Genomic DNA, 18,095 nt, shown 5'->3' with positions numbered 1-18,095 from the left:
TGATCGTGTACGGAAATAATTTAAAATGACAGCCACTGTAACTGAACAATGTATTTCATTTATTCAACTACAGCAATTCTTGCTATTGCTTCTTCATATTGCTAACTCTGATGCTTCAGCAAGTACATTTCTCTGATAAAAACACATTTCCCTCATAAATTAATACCGTTTCTTAGAGACAAAGCTTCACATTGTAAGGCCTGCCAATTAAAAGCATCCAGTGAATACAACTGCTACTCGCACCTTCAACTTACACCTCAAAGCAAGGACGTGCCCTGTGTGTCTTATCCCCACAGCATTCAGTCAGAGGTAGCCGTGTCTGCAGAGACTGCTTCAGATTGTGGCATAAAACAAGAGGATAATTCAGAAAAGAAACACGTTCAAGTAAAAGATAGCACACCATGTTACATGAGACAGGGTTAATATTCAGCTCTCACTTATAGACATGATAGTGTACTCAAATAACAAATATTAGAGCTATGAAGATAGGCTAAATTGTTATTGTATGATTTAAAGAACAATAATTGTATTGATTAAAAAAGCACACCTGATATTTTTGTATGCCACAATCAAAACTGCAATATATGAAGGTTACACCATCATCATCATCATCATTATTATTGACTGCACTATCATACTCCCCGATTTTCACCCTAAACTTAGCTAGCATATCAACTGGTGCCAATTAGGTGATATCTGGTGTTATGTAATATAATGAGCTCTCTGTGTTTACACCATTCCATTGCTCATATCAGAATAGTTGTTGTTACACCTGTTATAAAAGGAAATGCAAAGTGAATGGAGATACCTCACACCATGCACCTTGCGCCATGAGGCAGCAGAAAGAGCATTAAGTACTCCTTGAGTCAGGGATTTAAGTGGACATTAAGGTCCCGAAGATGAAAGCTGCACTTCCAAAGAAAGCAAGTAATCCTTAGCATTGTTGGAGAAGTGCCAGAAACCTTCTGAGTAAGTCCACAGTACATAAGTCTTTTGGGGAGGGAACCAAATTCAAATTTAACCTTCTGGGGTACCCAAGAAGATGACTCACCTTTAAAGCCTGCATGTTTCTAAGTGTTTCAGGAAATACTGTGTGTACCTTCCTTCCTCCACTCAGCTTATTCACAAGTACATTCAACTGCAAATGCTGTACATAAATATCTATTTCTGTTACACTGTTTTCAGCCAGGTTTCAATTACTGATGATCTGACGATGAATGTCAAAGGGCAGGTCAAACTGAAATAATTTGAGCACTCAGCTCCAAAAAATCCGAAGCGTAAGAAGGTGCGCCACTGCCCTGTCATGACAAGCACAGACAGAGGAATTACCTAGCAGGCAAGAAAATCCTGAGAAAGTTTGATAGTGCCTAGCATAAAATGTCTATGCTACAACAGCATCAGAGGAAAAGCTCTAAAAAAATAAATTCACTAACAGGTCACTTACTAAAACCAAAAGGTTAATTCCTCTCATTTTTGACAGTATATGATTAATCAGCTAAAGCTGTGTTTACCTGTCAGTATGAAAAGGGAAAAATGATTATCAGTAAAAGGAAGCCAAGCTTTAAAGCCAAACATATAATAAAAAGGGAACATGCAAGTACATTTATACACTTGCTTCCTTTGCTCTCATTTAATTACCTATACCTGATTAGAAAAAGGTCTCTTGCACTGTCTACGTGAGTAGCTGTAAGGAAATTAAATGAAAAATACAAGAAAGAAGCTTAAAAAGCAGCAAAGCAAATGCAGAAGAAGGAATGCTCTGTAAATTCTAAATTATTTTATGAAAGCAAGTCTCCATTTGCGAACAATGACATCTGTTACAGTAACAGTTAGTTATCAAGATTGGAAAAAGATCACTGCCTGTGAAATGCAGATACAATCAGAAAGAAGGCAGCAATGAGAATACAGTTTTATTAATGGAAAAAACCCTGCAGAAGCTACAAATAACTTTCAGGTGATGCAGCCAAGAAAAATAAAAAAGAAAAAAAAATATAATTCACTACAGCATGAAAAATTTAGCCTTTACAATACTAACGAAACTGTGAAACCTGAAACAAACAGAATATGGATGTTTAAAATCTGGGGTACTGACAGACTGTATGAAAAGACTTGAACTAATCCTAATTCATATGACAATATCCTAATAGACCAAAATCTTATATTACAACTTCTGACGTCTGCATCAGAAAATTACTGTCTGTATACAGTTTTTATTAGGTAGGCAAATAAGTAAGATGTTAAAGTGATATCAAAATTTACTTTCTTAAGAAGACTTCTATACATAGACTATACCTAATCCTTGGATTAAGTCATAATGTATTTTATAATTAAAGAAGCAAGAATATAATTATTGTCTTCAGCATAAATCTCTCTCCTACGGTGTCATGATTCTTAATCCAAAGTGCTGGCTGCATGACCATCCAAATGGAGCTTACCACGGCAGAAACGTTTACTGCTCACCACCTATCAACACAGGTATCGAAAATACAAACTTCTGCAAAGCAAAGCCTCTTTCTAACAATAATCTGCAGTAATTTTTGTGTTCTTCCTGCTATTTATTGTTAGAGCTTGCAGTCCCCAGCAAACTGTAAAGGCAATCTCCCCATTGCTAACTTTTATATCTTTAGCCCCTTTCATGGTCTGTATATGTCTTTTTTTCCCCTGGTACTGACTGGATATTATTCAGTGTGAGATGATCTATGCTTTCTCACACAGCCTGCTTAGTCTTTCTGAGGATGGCCTCCACAAGCTGCTTCCTATGTAGTTCAACACTTTTCAGTCTTTTCCCATGTTTTTCTTTAGACAGCTTAATGAAGAGAAAGCAATGAGCTCTAAGTCCCAAGAGGCTCACCAGATTGCACTGCAGCATACCTTAAAGCCTACCCCAGACCACTTTGGCCCTGTTATATTCTCCCATGGAAATCAGAAGACAACTGCAGAAATTTGACAACGGGATGCGCTAGGACACAGCTGTACTTCCTCCTTAGTATTAGTATTATTTTGACTAAAAGAAGATTTTCTTTTGCTCACTCTCCTTCACAGAAAAACAAAGCTCCTATTAAAAGGAAACATGGTGATGCATTAAAAATCTCTCTCTTCTCTTCATACTTTGTTTCTACTAGAATTTAAAACTTTACTATGGCAGAATATAACCTCTGGGCACCTAAAATCTCACCAGAATAAGCTCTTCTATCTTAATAGGACAGAAGAGACTACTCCCCGAGATCAAAGGTCTTTAAAGCCTTTGAACTGATAGTGAGCCCAAGCATCAGAGAGCTTTGAGCCTGCTTGGGAGATGAAGGCCTGCTCCATGTAATTTCTAGGTAGTTCAGTCACCAGGCAGCACCTAACCACCCAACTTTTTAGCAGTTTCTGGGCTATGCAAAGACATACTAAACACCTGGTAATATTTAGGCTGGTAGCTGTAGAAAGGGAACTTTCACGGGTACAACGTAAGTGTGAGGCACCTGAGGTCTGCTTATACCCTGTGTCAGATCTGCCCCTTATTCGCTACATACAGAACATTTGTAAGATCGAGGGTTCAGAATTGGAAACAGGTTAGCAGGTCTGTGAATGTTTCACTGAGGAACAAAACCTTTTCTCTGTGCTCCTCTATCACAGGAGTGCCAGCTTTTTTTTTAACCGAGGAAGCATGTAAGTGGGCTGACACTCTCCCTACTGACTTGCGCAGTGCATAGTCATTTCCATACGTTCCGAGCCACACAACAAGGACACATCTCTCAAGTTTTCCCACCTCAGACCACAAGCACATCTAAACCTGCTAGAGACTTTCAGGCCAGGACCTCTCCTGTTTTGCACTGGTTCCCTGTATTCTTATTTTTTACTAAATCATTCAAAAGAATGTATCTTCCCAAAGTAGAAGTTCTGAGGCCAGTTCACAGGCTGCATTGACCCCACTAAGTGCCAAGGCCACGCATACACACAAGACAAGACAGATCTGCATCAATATTGCCCCACAGCAATGGCAGAGCCTGGCCGTACGTGGGAAGAGTAGGCAGACCACAATTCCTGACAGGAACGTAAGTTGTCCAAATAAACTTTCCCTTCTCACTTCTGAGGAACAAAAAAGACTGGTTGGAACCAGTCTGTGGATGATGTTGCTACAATGCAGTGGCACAGATGAAGTTAATCAAGAACTCCCTTGAGAAATAAATGTGCTGTGTGTAGTAAAAATACATAAAATTGAAACATTAAGACTATGATAAACCCTTCCATGTGCACAGATTCCAGGCCAAAAAAACAGAGCATCCAAGAAAGCTTACTTTTCAGTACTACCAAAATGTCAAATGTGATCCCTGGGTGACCTGAAACAGCAATCATATTTTTTTCTACATGTTTTTCCGGGGCAGTTATGCAAACCAAATCTTTGTAACTCAGTGGGGAAGACCCACAGGTTAACTGAGCAATACAGCTTCCCCCATCACCACCCTGATTTTGTCAACTTCTCTGACAAACTACATACAGCACAATGAAGTGTTCTAGGTATCAGGGAATGTAAATATTTGTGGTTTAAGGGTGTATTGTGCAAGATGAATAGTGTTGTAACAGTGACTTGCTTTAAGTCTGCAAATGCTGTTTACACACACTCTAACTGCATCAAATACATTTTTTAATCTCTCTCTGAGGAAGTATTAAGGCTTTGGAAACAGCAGAGTTCCATTTCTTAATCATTTCTGTAAGTTGAAGTCATTAGTGAGTGTTCTGGTTTCAGCTTGGATAGAGTTAATTCTCTTCCTACTACCCAGTACAGTGCCACATTTTGGATTTAGGATGAGAATAAAGTTGATAACATACTGATGTTTTAGTTGTTGCTAAGTAGTGTTTACTCAAAGTCAAGGAATTTTCAGCTTCTCACCCCACCCCACCAGTGAATAAGCTTGGGGAAAAGAAGCTGGGATGAGAAACATCCAGGACAGCTGTCTCAAACTGGCAAAAGGGATATTCCATACCATATGACATCATGCTCAGTATATAAACTAGGGGGAAGGCTGGCCAGAGGTTGCTGCTTGGGAACTGGCTGCGCACTGGTGAGCAAGTGATGAGGACTGCATTGTGCATTACTTTTTTTGTACATTCTAATTCTTTTATGATTATTATTTTCCCCTCCTTTTCTGTCCTATTAAAACTGTCTTTATCTCAACCCACGAATTCTACTTTTTTCCTTCTCTCTCCCCCATCTCACTGGAGGGGAGTGGCTGTGTGGTGGTTAGGTGCCTGCTGCGTTAAACCACAACAGTGGGGACCAACAACATTACTAAACGGCTGACAGAGCCAGTTCTTATGAAAGATCATTTATAGACCTTTAGCAATTTGCAACCCAGTCATTTTCAGCCTATAAGATAAGACACATTTATTCATATAACAGTACATCACAGAGCCCTGTAAATTTTCCATTTCTGAGTTCATGCTACAGAAATGTTCACACATAAGCCTCACTTATGCTCTCCATCATTCTTACAGAAGGTAAACGCTACAGAACACGGTCCTTCAGTTGCCAAAAGCACTTTTTCAAAATGAATGCTCTAGCATTCAGTACCTGCTCCTGGGGAAATATTTGAAAACACAGCCTTTAGTTGTTCCTCTCCTCTTAGTATTTATAGCTAGGAAAGTGGGACAATCTTATAATAAACAATTACAGACACAGAGTACTCATCTGACCCACCCCTCCTAATGTTTCCTTAACAGAAGCACACGCCAGGTGTTCATTTTTATAAAGACATCTTTTCCATGGATACCCGGGTCCATAATGGATAAGAGTATGCAACAACAATAGCAGAGCCAATTCTTTTATTAGGCCACTGGTCAAAAGCATCAGCAGACCAGAAATCAGGGCACAGAGTATGCCTCCAGTTATTTCTGTGGCTATGTTCATATACACACTTCTCTTCAATCAGGCTTCTGAAAATCAAGGAAAAGCAAAATATATTAATCCAAGATGCTTCGTAAAATAACAAATAAAACCCACACCTGTTGGTTTTCATATTCTACCCCAGGGCATTAAGAAAACAAAAGACACATTTGTGCTCAGCTGTGAAGGCTGCCAACAATAGCAGTTTTCAGTTGGCTAATGTTCCTGTAGGGCTTTCTTCCACTTCCCACCCACTTTCTATGCTAATATTTTAGTGTTCATAGTGTGTGCAAATTTGATAAATGCACGCAAAGACTTTATTCCTACCTACAAAGCACAGATTACAGAGTCAGAGATGGTACAAGTGTCTGCAGGCCACTTCATCAAGACACTTTAGCCCTGATTTCTATGACAACTATGACTAAAAAAAACCCCACAGATTTTTCCTGTTTTTTCTGTTTCTAGCACTGCTACTGAAATTGAGAAGCACATGATTAATGTGATGTGACAAAAAGAGTGAAAAGAATGTGTGACATTAATAGCAAAACACTGAGCCACGAAGACAACTTTTTTTCTAATGTTTTTTCTTTAATGATGTCCAAAAGGGACAGAATGATTATAAGAAGCCAGACTAGATTTTACTCAAGCACTGGGAACCTTCAAAGCACACATTCACACGGTGCAGAGTTCAAGCTAATAAAACCTAAAATTCACACACACACCCCCCACACACAACCTTTTATACTTTAGTTTGCTGTGGTTTCAAACAGCCAGCTGGCAATTCACTCATTCTACTCTTTTGAGAGAAGTGACAGAAAACCAAGAAGAGCATTAGTAAAGGTCTGAAACTGCTGCATTGCCCCAGCAAGCGACACTGGCACAGGTGAAAACAACTTCGAACAGTCCCTAGAGAACAAAAAGTAGTTATTTTTTATATGCCTTTTGCCTATTTCTGGGTTAAACGACCTCATCAGTTAAAAGGGAATAAATCTCCACTTAAAAAAATATTATGCTTTATGCATTATATAAAAATATATGCACTATTATGTATAGTCATTATATATATTTATTAGATATTATATAAACAGTACAGCTACTAAAATTGAGTAACATGCTGTAAAAAGTTTCAGTGCCAATATAAACAGAAAGGCCCTGAGAACCAGTAGGTGCAAGTTTGGTCACCTACAACTGTTTGCCAACCAATCCTCACCTGGTATTTACCTGTTTACGGTGTGTCCCACCATCTCTCCTCTATATCACATCTTCTATTCTAATCTTTTGTCCAGTGCTGCATCTTGTACCACCTTCCCAATATATCTTCTCACAAGGCTTCATTTGCCTTAACAGGAAAACCTGAGTTCACTTTTCATCCTGAACCTTCTCCATACTACCTCTTTGTGTCTCTACAGCAGCATATTCTCCTTTGTGATTAAAACTTGCAAACTCTCACAACGGCTAGTCAGCCAGATCTTCTTCAATCCTTCCTCTTTTTGACCCATGATTTGTTTTTGGCAACAACTCTACATGCAAAACCTGAGCATATTTAAAAGCAGAATAACACGGCTTCTTTTGAGACTGGCCACTTCTGTTCCCTATTGCCCTAGTCCATTTCCCACTTCTGGCTAGAACGTTGTTGCAGTTCACACCCATCACACAGTGCAGCCTCCCAGAATTTTCTCTCACCTGGCACCTCAAATCATCTGCTCCCCACCACTTCTTCCAGGTGACTGTCCTTAAGTCCCTTAATTGATTTGTCACTTTTTGCATGACATTAATATACTAGGTTTTGAAAGTTCTTCACATTTTGTCCTTGTAGCCCTTTGTTCTCTGCACCTTCTCCTTCCATCTCTAAACAAATGGACGCCCTTCATCTTGCATATTGGGAACTCTTGTTCTACTTCACTGCCCTGTATTCATTTTTGGTTCTCAATTTTAGACTGTATGCCCTCCACCTCTAATTTTTTTTTAATTTCTGCTGATAAATATCTGCATGCATACAGTATTCCTCATTTTCTCCTATCTTCTATTTTCTCTGGTTTGTTTAATTTTTTTTTGGCTTCTCAGTCATGATTCATTTTTAAATAGTTCAGATATTAAACACGGCAAGTTATATTCCAGAACACGCAAGCTTACTCCACTTACTCTCAGCAGGAATTAAAGTAAGTGGACCAAAAGCACTGAGACTGCTTTAGCACAACACGTTTCAGCCAAAATATAGTTTCTATTTTTCAGATTTTACAGAGGAAAACAATTCATCAATTGGAGTTTCAGGGTGCTTACAACCTTTTCGCACTGTACAATCTGACAGCTGTAGAGAATGAGATTAGAGGGCAGTAACCAGAAGAAAACTCTGAACTTAATTAACCATACATTGAGCTTCTGAAACTAATACTGAAATAATTTTTCATTACAAAATGCTGCTGAAAATGAAAAGTGCACTGGAACTTTAGTTCCAGGAAGCATCTGTCTGGAAGCCTTTCTACATACCCCCTTGTGCTAATAGGTGTCAAAGCTATATGATGTATTCATAAAAATCACAAAGTTGGTTTCCTGATTCAGTCAGAAACACCTGAAGTAAAAGTATATGCAGCACAAGTCAGTCAGAGCATACAGCTAATGGAAATGACAACTCATCCCACACCAGGGACACTTCAAACATCGGTGGACAGCTTAATGACTGGTTACTTTTGAAGGGAACTTGACAAATAGATCTTTGTGACACAGCCATCTGATGGCTGCATTATATTCAGTACAGAGGTTTTATTTTCCAGTCCTATGTTTCCAACAAGTCAGAACAAAGTCAGTCTGCAAAAGGCTGAGTCCTTGAGTACTTGTACCCATGTATTTTCAAATACCCTGTTTCGAACACTAATGCTGAAAATTAGTGTTATATACTGCTCCTGAATGAGTAGCTCTAAACTATAATTAAAGAAATTGAAAAAACATTTCCCAATTCATTTCCTGCAGAAAGTTGCAGTAAGTTTGCAGAAAACAGCGAAAAAAATCTTAAGAATTTAAAGTAAGTTCAGAAAAACACATCATATATAAGAGATGCCTGGAATTTCAAGCATTGACTCAGCAGTCTAACAAGCCCTAAAGCATCTGCTTGCCCTCAAATACTTCAGTGGAGAGGGATGGGCTTAAGTACATACTCAAATGCCTTGCTCAACTCCAGTCCTACAGACTCCATTCTTAAAGTGGAATAGTTCAACCCATTAAATCCAGTAAGAGCATTATGAACTCTGAAGACACCTCTGTTTGACAACTAAAATTTTGAAGGCAACTAGATTTCTAAAATAATGCTATGAGACATATTCATTTTCCCTCTAATTGTTGATAAAACAATAGTGTGTAATAATAAAAAGAAAAAATGCAGCTTACTGTAAACACAAAAAATACTCACCTACAGCAATATGTGAACTATGGTAGCAGATTATTTTTTAACTTGAAATTAATCATGACCTACTAACTGATACTAGCTAGTTTTAATATAAATGAGTAATTACTCCATTAAGACACCAAATCATGACAACGGCCTAAGATATCTACCTGGCTTGGACAGACATAAATTACTGGTTTTGAAGCTGCTGCAAAGATCAGCCTTCTGAATTCTAAGTTCTTCACTTTGGCAATGTTTATTTTTAGAAAGTGCATCAATGATCACCATCTTTTGCCCTGATGTCATTTCTAGAACAAGATATTGCATTAATTGGGAATGAGAAACTGTGTTTTGTGGTTTTTTTTTAAACAGAAGATGACCAGTGAGACTGCTCAGTTCACTGCTGGCTTATGGATGCAAGAATATTCCATATTTAAGAGAAAGGGAAAAAAGAGAAATCAAAAGTAGAAATTCCATTGTGCAGAAAAGGTCAACAACTTTTACTTCTAATATTTCCTGTAGCCACTGTTACTTTAAAACTAAACATTACACATGACCTATTCTACCAGAGACTAAGGGCTTATTTTATGCAAATCCATTTGAAATCACTGACATTTATCTTAATAAAAGCTCATGGACTTCTACCCCCTAGGAGGAAGCAACTGCAGAACTAGAATCAAGTCCAAAAAGAACAGAAACAATGGTTTGGCAACTATCACTATGACTCAGAGGAAATGTATTAAGCACATCAAAGTCAAAGCTTTTCATAACAAAAAGAAAGGCTAAGAATACATAAGCACATGCCTACAGGAATATTTCTATGAAAATAACAGTAGGCTGTGCCAGTACTATAGGACTAAAGATACTATTGCATTAGTAAAAATATCGTAATAACTAAACCTCAGTATTTACCAAATAGCAAGCCACAGGTAAAGTAGGTATTTATTTCTACATGGCCCACAAAAAGCTAAAACAGTAATAAACTCAAAAAAGAGTTCCACATTAAATTGTAATTTGATTGTTCACCTTCTGTTAATTTATATTAAAACGAAGAAGTGGTTTATGACTAACCCACTATATTATTTTTTCTGCTCTGCCAAGTTGCTAAGTATTTGCTCATAAGAATAGCAAATCGCCTCACATACCACGTGCATGAACAGGTTTCAACCATTTGAAGCTTTATATTACACCAATCTTTGATACCAGAATTCTGATGCCATGATCTCCAAGCTATATAGTATGGCCTTATTTTGAAAGTAGATCATACTGACATTATTTTTAGAATCACTTTCTTGTAACTCAATTCACTGAGCGTTTGTAAAACTGATTTTTTAAAAATCCCAAAAAACTATTAGTCTTGCATAAAAGATGTACCCAAATGGAGTCTTTTCTCATAACAAAAATACATCTCAGAGGATTACTGTTAAAGTACTACCACAGTAATTTCAGTCACCACTAACTGGTGAATCCTTTTTTTGAAGGTTAGTGGTCTAATTTGTAATAACCTAGACTTCTGTCCCAGAGTTTGAATACATCTGATATTCTTTCAGTTTTATTTACTAACACCAATGCAAACCCACCCACTGTAACTGACTGAACCATGAAAACACAAAAGCCTCTAATACCCAAAACAAAGGATAAATGCCTAAATCCTCCAAGTGTTTTGCTTCCTCATTCCTAATTTGTTTTATTTCAGTAAGATATTCACACCTAACCTTGCCCGATTTAACAGTTACCATCATTTCACTCTTTTTACAGACAGTGAATGAATATGCTCCTAGGCAAGTAAGTCTGATGCTTTTCTTTTTTTAAATTAAGGTGAGGATAGTGATACCGGAGGCATTTTACCAGTGTGCGTAACTGTAAATGTTGCAACTAATGTATCCATGGCATTGCTGAGCAGTACAACGCTGCATTATGTAGTTTAGCTACTAAGTAGATAAGAACCAGTCGGAAGCCAAGACATGAGCCAAGAGTGCTGAAACAGAGCCAGAAGAAGAGAAGGCCATGAGAAGGGTAAGAAGAGGAAGATGATGAAGAAAGGATGAAGATGTCCCAAACTACCACCAGAGGACCCCCGACTCATCAGGCCACACATGCATAGTAAGAGCGTAGATATAAGTAGTTTTGGAACTTAATGAATATGCTAATAATTTCTCAGAAATTTCATTAATTTGTATAGATTGGCTGTATAAAGATAAACAGTGAACAAAGTCAGTATGCACATTGGGCAGAATTTATCTCCTGTGCATCTGGTGCTGAAAATAAGGAATGCCTGCTTTCTCAAACTCCAAACCAAGAATTGGAGAGTTCTGTCTCTGATCTTTTGGTATTAATAGAATGGCAGGACTTTTTAAAACACCCACAAATTGAAAGTAAAAGCAAGCATTACCAGATATTTAAACTTTGCTGACAAATTTCTGGGGTTTATTGTGTAAACAAGATTTCTTCCTTAAACGTGTGCTTTCATTAGCTTCTGCACTCTGTGCCATACATTATGTCCAGAAGATAATCAAAAGAACTGGCAGTATATAGAAATCCTGCACCAGATTAAGCCAGCTAGTGCTGCAAGCCCAAAGTCCCATGAGGCAAGCTATCCTCTTTAATGGTCAGTAGTTGCATGAAAATGCCTAAAGGGATTTAAGCTTTTTCCCCACTATTAAGGCAACTAACACTTGGGTATTTGCACATGTAGTGTTAATTCCCAAGCTGCCAGCCTTTTCCCTAGCTACTGAGCTTCTTAGGAAACACTATGAACTGGGTTATCTCTCTGTTGGCAAAACAAACAGGGTAAAGAATTCTCTGCCTTGGGAAAATAAGAAGATCCTAGACTACAGGGAGCACAAGAGAGAAAGGGAACTGTGAGGAAAAGCTGTCAAAAGGAGAAAAACCCAATAATCCCACTATGTAAAATAACAGGATGCATTTCAGTTTCTCATGGGTGTCAAGTTCATCCCTGGTACATGTTTAGTATTAGAGATATGATCAACCTTTTAAAACCACAACAGCTTTCAGGGATAAAACAAACCCAGTCAACAGGCCATTCTAGATAATGTTTATCCCTTGTTTCTGTAAATAAAGGCCCCAGGGAAGACAGCTAATACTAGTCACTGTGCCAGCATTTGGACTCTCTGGAATATTACACTATCTGAAAGGGTAAAACTGGAATATCATTGATATTAGCTGTCTGACAAGATAAAACTGGAATATCTAAATGGTAATCATTGCATAGTATTGTACTGATATTAGAAAAGACAACAAGTAATAAATATAATTAGGAAATTATTGAATTTAATTAGCCTGATTGTTCTTATATACCTATTTTCTCTAAATATATTTACAGCAACATGATTTGTTCAGTATATTCACACTGTCACTTTAAGTCAGGAATTTTATTATTCTGATTAGAGATGGTATGTGCCAGGTGTTCTATTGCCAAACCTTGATCACTGATACAGGTATGGTTTTGAACAGAATCACAGCACAGGGCTCTGGTAAAAAAAAGCAAACACTCAACAACCCTCCCCAAAAAACACTGCCCAAACTGCACCTGAACACTGACAATAAAATGGAAAGATTTCAATTTACTCAGCAGAAAAACTCTTCACTACATAGAGATCATTTCCAACAAGAAAAACTGGTGGTTTATTCAATTCCCATTCCCTTTAAGTATCAACCTCTGGTATTGTCATTGTTTTTTCTATGATCTGCTGAAAAAGTTACTCAGCGGAAATACTTTAAATTATGAATGTTATGTACCTCTATTATTAAAGAGCCAAATTTAATGTGGTTTCCATGGTACAGCTGAATATTCTACTTACCATATATAGTTTTCCACTAACTGAACCTACTGTAGAAAAAAGCCTTTCTCTTCTAAAACTGAGGTAAGGGAACTGGAAGTGGGAAATAACCCAGCTTCCAGTTTTGTTACTTAATTAAAACTGCCACTTCTAATTAAATTGCTGGCAAAACACTGGGGAAATAGTACCACTGTTATACCAAGTTTATAAAACAGAAATTCATTACTCGTATACTATTTGCCCACAGCCCTTTCAGCCAATTCCAAGAGCTCACAGCCAGTATGAGTCTCTGGGAGATGGAAAGGCTTTGTGAGTTCAGCATACAAAAAGGACAACAGCACTTCCCCTTCTTCTGACATCCATGAGAACTGACACAGAAAGCACACTGATAATGCATAAAAGCAAACCTCAGCAATTTCTGCTTCTTCCCAATACAGCTCACTGCTTTCGAAACCAAATCTGTATTTTAGTGCCTTCCACTACCTGTAACACAGCTGGATGTATTCCAGTTTTGAGGACAGAGAAACCTGTGGCAGTATTTTTTATACTGCCCTTTGAGAGAACAAGTCTGTGATAGGAAGTTAGCTTATACAATAAAGCCTTCAAAATAATTAACAGACTCTCCTTTCTACTCTGCACTTGTGAGGCCACACCTGGAGTGCTGTGTCCAGTTGTGGGCTCCTCAGCAAAGGAGAGCTAAGCAGCTTCCAGCAAGAGTCCAGTGAAGGGCCACAAAGATGATGAAGGCACTGGATCACTTCTTCTATGAGGGAAGCGACATCCACCTACAAGAAAGGCCAGAAGGAGGATCCAGGGAAGTACAGGCCTGTCAGTCTGACCTCGGTGCTGGGCAAGGTTATGAAGCAGATCATCTTGAGTGCCATCACATGGGACACACAGGACAACCAGGCAATCAGGCCCATTCAGCATGTGTTTATGAAAGGCAGGTCCTGCTTGACGAACCTGATCTTCTATGAGAAGGTGACCAACCTAGTGGATGAGGGAAAGGCTGTGCAAGTTGTCTACCTAGACATTAGTTAAGCCTCTGACACAATTTCCCACGGCATTCTCCTAGAGAAACTGGCCGCTCATGGCCTGGACGGGTGTACTCTCTGCTGGGAAAAAAATATGGCTGGACGGCTGAGCCCAAAGAGTGGCAGTGAATGGAGTTACATCCAGCTGGCAGCTGGTCACAAGTATTCCCCAGGATGCAGTATTGGGGCCAGTCCCATTTAGTATCCTTCTCAATGGTCTGGATGAAGATGTGTTTGCAGGTGACACCAAGTTAGACAAGAATGTTGATCTGCAGGACGTTCCCTCTGAACATCAGAAAACACTTTTTTTAGTGTGAGGGTGACCAAGACCCGGTACAGGTTGTCCAGCAAGGTTGTGGAGACTCCATCTCTGGAGCTATTCAGATGTCATCTGGACACAGCCTTGGACAGCCTGCTGTAAGGTGGCCCTGATTGAACAGGGACATTGGACCAGATGACCTCCAGAAGTACCTTCCAACCTCAGCCATCCTATGATTCTGTGAGCCTTCAGCATGAAGAAAGCCTAAATGCTGGGTATCCCACGCCAACTGATTGTTATGAATATTTGGCTTCCGTGTCTTCAAAGACAAGGTTCAAATACAAAATGGAGATCATGATCCTCATTCCTTGAATGAACAATTGTAAACATTTCCCGGAGAGGGTTCCAAAGTCTGGATTGATATTAAACCAAGCTCTTCACCCATTTCAAAAGACAACTATCCATTTAATGCCACCACAGGAACTAATTAAGAGCACATACATTCCTAAAGCCCTTTTACCTCCTGGTATATCAAGATTCCATTTGTGCAACCTAGTAGATGTTTCCCACGTTAAGAAGGCAAAGAAGTTTACTGCTTCGGTAATTTTTATTTTATTAATAACACCCTTAATAATCTGCCATGAACTTCCTGCTCAGATTCCCAATTTAATTGTAACCACTCCCCACCTTTACACATCATACCATTTTCTGATTGCTTGGGTAACTACATGCAAAAGCAAGCTATCTGGTAGCTAAATAGGATGCCCATCATGGCAAGAGTCTTGCTGTCAAGGAGACCAGGATTAGGCTGATAGCAGAAAAACCTTTACCTCCCCAGACGAGGGTGTGGACAGATACTGATTTCTGGTACTTACTGTTGCACCTACTGAATACAACATGCAAGACCATCTACCACAAATACAGCCGACCAGATTTTCCTCTGCAATCTGCTCCCTTTTTTGCAGGGGAATATCAAGTCTGCAAAGAAGCAGAAAATTTCCTTTTAAAAAGGGAGGTCTCTGTTTCCATCTTCACTCCAAACGTTCACTTAAATGAATGTACCAATGATAATAAAGTATTACACTGAGGAAGCGCTAGTATGTTGTGTACCATCAGTCTAGCCCAGATACACTTCAAGTTAGAGGTAACTTTAAAACACAATAGGGCTAAAGCAGCTTTCACAGTTTGCCCATCCTAAACAGATTCCTTGCACCACCTTTTCACTTCTACATAATGAATACAACAAACTCCGTTACGCTATGCAGCAGGATTGAGCGATAGTGCCATGGAAAACATTACTCTGAATTGCCTAACTTCCACATTCTTGAAGTCTGACTCACAACCTGTATTATTGCTAAACTGTGTGCAAGGTTATTACGCATCATGTATGAACACAGTTGTCTCCAGTCTTCATCTACCCAGCTCTCACATGTGTAACACTGCACATAAAACTTGTGCTAGGTAAGGTAAACACTAAGAATCCAACTGTGGCATGGAGGTATGACAGAGCACCAAAATCTTGATTACCACTGGAAATATTAGTAGCACAATTATCTCCTCCACAACAATGTCCACTGGTATCTGTACATTCCCAAGTTTAGTCCTGAACAGGGACAAACCCTCTTCAAAAGGCAGATATTTTAAAACTATAAGAGTTTTAGAGGAGCTCTTACTCAGAAAAGAGCCAATAGGCACCTCAGTAAACACACAAAGCCAGATCCTTGCACCCTTCCTTGGCAGAGGGCCAGACACTGTAGTCATTACTCTGGGAGAGTATCACTGATGGAACTGGTCCATGGCAAGCAAATTATGAGTCATGCTACAGAAACTTGGCTCCTGTAGTTGTTTCCCATCTAATTAAAATTCACTCAAGCATCCTACAATCTGGCTTTTACCATAACAGTATCAATATCTGTGCTGCCAAAAGGCTGTTCAGCATCACAAACTGGCTCCAGAGGTAGCACACATACATAACACAGAGAGATACCAAAAATCATCTATTTTGTTGCCTCTCTCCTTAAGGGACCCAGTTACAGGCAGCCAGTAATGAAGCTGCTGCCTTTTTTTTTTTTTTTCTTTTTTTTTAACAAATCAATTGAAGCAGCAGTAGTGTAATGTAAAAAGCAGCACATACGCAAAGTAAACTGCTTCCATGTATTTTAGGCTAGCCTAAAAGATTTATTGAACATGGCTTGCTTTCACTTTTTCCTCCCACAGGGTTTGTAAAAACCCTTCTGTTGCCTTTTATTTTTAATTGGATGTTTTGAAGCAACACTTTGTTCATTTATCTTGATTGGTTTTATTTCTGCTTATCTCACTTGAGAATTTCCTCAATTGCTACTTTTCTTTTTAAAATGCAGTCCAAAGATACTGGTGAAATTTGGTGACCTCTGCAACTATCAGGCATACAGGAATAAGACAACATGCTACAGGAAGATTTTTCTCTTACAAAAGATTCCTTGGTTTTGTCTCTTTATAAAACCTTGTGGATAAAGCTACAACCAAAGCCGGTGCCACTGTGACGTAAGATTGTCACATGGCTGGTAAAATGAAGTTACACTTACAAGTTTCTTCAGCGTGCACTAACCACTAAGAAAAAAATGACAACACAATGTTATTGTCTTGGCCTTTGAAGAAATAAATATATCCAGTCATCAGCAGCAGAAATACACAAAAAAAAGATTCCTACTGAGAACAAAAAACTAACCCAACCTTTAAATCTATAATATTATCAAAGAAGACTTAAAAGAAGGAAAAAAATTCCCACATGAATAGAGGCTTCTTCTACAAGCCCATGTGCGCACAGAGACAGTCTTGCCTTTAAAAACAAACTAGTGTTCCGCTATTTTAAATTAGTGTTCTGTGCTACTGGAGAATTAAGTAATAAAGCAATTAAAATCCCAATCCATGAACGCTTCCTCCTTAATGTTTGAAACAGAACAAAATAAAAACCACAAAAAACACAAAAGGCACGGGGATGTTGTGAATACCTAAACACAAAAAGCAACGTACAGGAACACAAGCTGGCAGTTAGACTTTCTGTTCCATGCCCACAATTACGCTTCCAGCCCTTACACAGGCGAGCCGTAGCTGAAGTTCAGCAAGCCAGCTGAAGCACTGAAACTCAGTCGTGCTTTGTTTCAAGTAACAGAAACACACTAGGCTGAAGAGAGAGGGAAATTACCTGCTCTGTCTTTTGTACTGCAATGTATGGCTCAAGAGAGCTAGCTGAATTATTGAAGGGGGGTGGGAGGGGAGAACCTTTTCCTAACACTGACATATCTTAAATTCTGTGGATTGCCAGCACATGAACAGTGTTAATGACTCTCATGTCTGAGATACAGGCTGATAGTACGTTGATGTATATACTGCCAGCACTGAAGGCTAGCAGGAAACTGGAGAGGAAAAGTAGTTACTCTTCTGTTAGACTGTAAATGCTATTCTTCAGACTTTAAAAAGCCACAAGCAGGAAACTGACTCTTCTATTACTAGCAAGTATCTCATTCTGCAGCATAAACATTTCTCATCATCTGTGATGTCCAAATTATGCTACTACTTGAATTCTGAATATTAGCTTCTGCTACATTTCATTCAAGGTTTTGGGCACAGTTGCCCTCACTCCAGACCCCCCCGGCTGTTCCCAGTCAAGCTAGCCTTAAAATGGTCACACTGACTATTTCAACAGTGCTGTGAAAGAAACTACACCAGCATGCAAAAATATTTAGGTATTGTCACTTTACTAAAGAAACATTAA

General features: G+C 38.8%; 1 protein-coding gene and 1 long non-coding RNA gene across 22 annotated transcripts in view; both read right to left on the bottom strand.

The window, feature by feature from the left end:
* Positions 1-18,095, bottom strand: part of CAMK2D (calcium/calmodulin dependent protein kinase II delta) — a gene marked incomplete at its 3' end in the record, with an annotated part of 209,310 nt that overhangs the window by 152,898 nt on the left and 38,317 nt on the right. The gene's annotated exons all lie outside the window — the stretch shown is intronic.
* On the bottom strand, positions 5,343-18,092 carry LOC308058226. Its single transcript, XR_013925733.1, has 2 exons — positions 7,091-18,092; positions 5,343-5,919 (listed from the first exon to the last, which is right to left on the bottom strand). It is a non-coding gene; the product is annotated as an uncharacterized lncRNA (long non-coding RNA).

The sequence above is a fragment of the Falco punctatus genome, assembly GCF_963210335.1.
Source record: "Falco punctatus genome assembly, chromosome: 1".
Taxonomy (NCBI): domain Eukaryota; kingdom Metazoa; phylum Chordata; class Aves; order Falconiformes; family Falconidae; genus Falco; species Falco punctatus.
Note: the sequence above shows the minus strand (reverse complement) of the source record. Positions and strands in the feature narration are given on the sequence as shown.